Source organism: Lactuca serriola, chromosome 9, assembly GCF_051521515.1.
Source record: "Lactuca serriola cultivar US96UC23 chromosome 9, Lser_US96UC23_V15, whole genome shotgun sequence".
In the NCBI taxonomy this organism is placed as follows: Eukaryota; Viridiplantae; Streptophyta; class Magnoliopsida; order Asterales; family Asteraceae; genus Lactuca; species Lactuca serriola.
The window spans coordinates 190694374-190698067 of record NC_136416.1 but is presented as its reverse complement, the minus strand read 5'-3'; the positions used below and the strand labels follow the sequence as shown (position 1 = coordinate 190698067).

At 30.6% G+C, this 3694-nt stretch overlaps 1 protein-coding gene and 1 pseudogene across 2 annotated transcripts in view; both read right to left on the bottom strand.

The window, feature by feature from the left end:
• LOC145076396 (lysM domain receptor-like kinase 3 pseudogene) overlaps positions 1-201 on the bottom strand; it is a 639-nt pseudogene extending 438 nt beyond the window's left edge.
• Positions 1-315, bottom strand: part of LOC145072553 (lysM domain receptor-like kinase 3) — a 17715-nt gene extending 17400 nt beyond the window's left edge. For both annotated transcript variants that reach the window (XM_079019003.1, XM_079019002.1), the window contains exon 1: positions 1-315. This exon is cut by the window's left edge and continues 433 nt beyond it. The gene's annotated coding sequence lies outside the window, so the exon portion shown is untranslated.
• Positions 316-3694: the final 3379 nt, after the last annotated feature.

Genomic DNA, 3694 nt, shown 5'->3' with positions numbered 1-3694 from the left:
ACGATTATATTGCAGAATACTGTTGATATTGGTGTTCATGTATTGAGAAATTGGATCGAGTTCATTTCCAGGTGAGATGTAGTACGAACCAAGCGCTAAACCACAACCTCTGCTGCATATGGATTGAACTAACGAACATAAATGAATTGAACTCAAGAAGAAAAGCGCTACTAGTCGGAACCTCATGTTGAGCTCCAGCATGATTTCTTAGGATTAATGAAACTGAAAGCAGCGTTGCTGAACTATTATTTTAGTTCAGTTGAAAGTATATGTGTAGCAGATGAATGAATTATACCTTGGTTGACTTGGTTGACGGACTAAACAAATGGCTGTCCACTTAGTAATAGATAGCAGGGGGATTTTTTGAAGGACCCCATTATTTAGCTAAAATTCAAAACCACTTTGGATTAAATCAAAATCATTAATTATGAAGTCAAGTAAGAAAATTATTAAATATGTAATAAATATCTCTAATGAATGACGGATGATGATTCATTAATGCGACGATGTTGCGCCCACGGGGGATTTTAAAAAACCATTCTTACATTTTTGTTTAAATTAATTTATTTTTGGTAATGTTTATAGTTATAGAATTTCAATTTTTTAACATTTGTTATACATATTATATTTTTTAGTTAATTATATTGTAATATTTAATTAAATTTTCTTGTAATAAGAAATAAATTTGTTAGAAACTACCATAGTTATTGTATTTTTATATTTTTTGATTAATTTCATATCAATATTTTATTTTTATTTTCCATATTGATTAAGGTCGTATTAATCTCCGATTATTTCTTAGGTGGTAGGTGGCTATCTCGGTCGTACTTAGATGATTAATCTCTATATAGACAATTAGTAAAATTATAATATTCTTCATATCGACAGGTCTAGACTTTTTTTCTTTTATTATTAACGCCGAGCAAAAACATATTAAAAAAACACAATTACAAGTATTTTGACCAAACACAATTATAGTAAATAAAATTATAATTTTCATTTAGCATTGTTTTGTCAAACACTGTCATATTTTAATTTTATTAGAAATACATTAAAATTAACAATAAAATATGTAATATTAATAATGTATAAATTAATTTTATTAATTATCAGTGATATCAATTACATGAATATTACAATTATTACGTGATGCATTTGGTGAAATATATGCATTCAATCGAGCATTATACATTATTTTCCATCCAATAGAACGTTTTGATATGTTGTAACACTAAACTGGCAAAATTATAGGCATTGGATGCGATTCTAATAAATCAACTTTCACGTAATGGTTATTATAAACGTAGGCGATAACAATACATCTATGATGTGAGATGTCTTTCGGGCCCTGCCAAAATGGAAAACATGTCGATGAACCTTGGTTCTCTAAAAAATATACGATTACACCATACTTATTAGCAATGAGAATCTAGTATCCGACATAATCATCAAATATTCATTTTGTGTTGGACCCAATCTAGTGAAACTCAACGAGCGATGTAAGTTGTTTATATAAACCTACAAAATCACTGCATACCGTCCCTAGTTTCTAATAACTCATGTATAATTCTGAGCGGATTTGACGCCAATAATTTTGACTATACGTGAAGGAGACAACTACTGCCCGAAATCCACAACTTTCATCTCCTTCCACATCTTTAATGTTTACACTGTATGGGTGAAATTCATTTGGAATTTCATTCATAAGTGGATTTGAGGTAAATGTTGAAGGTTGTCGAAACGAAAACGTATTGTGCCTCTTCGGTTCATGGTTTGCATCAAATTGATTAGACCCTCTATAATCTGACATAGAAGACACAAAACTTTTTCTATGTGGATATTGAGTTGGTGGATCCTGAGTAGGTGAAATAGGAATTATTATTTGTGTGTTCAACCGCGGACGTCCACTAAGTTCTTTATTTTTCTCAGAAGTAGGTTCCCGAATGAAAGTTGTTGAAGTTGAAAATATGTCTTTTCACTTTAACATCCAACTGGACTTACTTGATCTTAATTTGTTTTTCAGTTGTGTGTTAGACGTTTGGACTTCGACATCAACCTCAACATCAACATCATCATCTTCTAGATAGATGCACGGATCTAAATTATTTTTTTTCAAAAGTTATGAGCATAATCATGTGGTATTGGATTTTCATTTTTTAAATATACTGCTTGTTCGTGCACACATGGTAGCTCATGACTAGCATGCATCTGACATCTACAAATTTCAATGAATTTGATTTGTTTAAATTCCTTAAAGATTATTTCAAGTGCTTGAATGGAAACATTACCAACCATTGTAGGGTAACTAAAAGGACCATAAATATAAATATAGTTATATTATTTTGATTTGATCATAATGGTATTCATTTATATCGTACTTAAATAAAGATAAAGTATTTAGTGTAAATATAGGGTATCTAAAACAGATCATAAATGTAAATATAGTTATATTATTTTGATTTGATCGTAGTGAAATTTATTTACATTGCAGTGAAATGAAGATATGTGATTTATTGTAAATATAGGGTAACTTAAAGGACCATAAATGTAAATATAGTTATATTATTTTGATTTGAACGGAGTGATTCATTTACACTGCACTGAAATGAAGATAGACTATTTACTATAACTATAGGGTAATTTAAAGGACCATACATATAATATAGTAATATTATTTTGATTTGATGGTAGTGTTTCATTTACACCGCACTGAAATGAACATATGTTATTCATTGTAAAAGTAGGGTAACTTAAAAGACCATAAATGTAAATATAATTATATTATTTTGATTGGATCGTAATTTACAATGAAGATAAGCTATTTATTGTAAATGTAGGATAACTTAAATGACCATTAATTAAAATATAGTTATGTTATTTTAATTTGATCGTCAATATAGTCATATTTTAATTGTAACACCCTGTTTCGTATTGTTTCCTAATTCGGGGTTGTGGCCCTAGTATCGATTATCATCAGGCTTAGGGCCTTTGGGGAAAGAGAGATTTAGACCCATTTGGGTGTGGGTAATGTGATTTGGTTAATTCAGGAGTTTGGTTTGTGTTTTAGAGTCAATGGGTATATTGGTAAAGTGCCAGGATTTATAAATACTAGATTTTTGTTTGGGAAGTTTTAAGGGAAGGATGAGTTGATAGAAGCGTAGAGTTTCTCGTTACCTTTTCGTGGATATAAGGATAGTCGGAAATGGACTTATAACGAAAAAGTTATGGCCTTTAGAAGATTATAGGGTTTAAGGCTAACCCTAGTATGCGGGGAGTACATAGGGCGTACTAGTGCTAAGGTTAGTACGTGAGGCATACATTGGTGTATGTTGGGCATACTAAGATGTCACAACTGGAATTTTCCTAGAATAATTCAATTTTAAAACTCCAACCATGTACCAATTGATTTGCAATGTAATTGGAGGCAATAGAAATATGACTTTCATGAGCCATACTTATGGGTATTATTTAAGTATGTGTGGTAATAACACATGTTAGTTTAAGTTATTATAAGCTAATACAAGTTAACAAGACATTAAGGACTCAAAGAAGTCAACACTAATTCAAGTAATATGTGTATGAGCATACTATGGTATAATACTTAACTTCAAAACCCAAAACTGAATTTACTCCTTGGAATAAAGCAAGGACCGAAACCCCCTTCTTCTAGAAGGATAGGACCGAATTCCTTTCT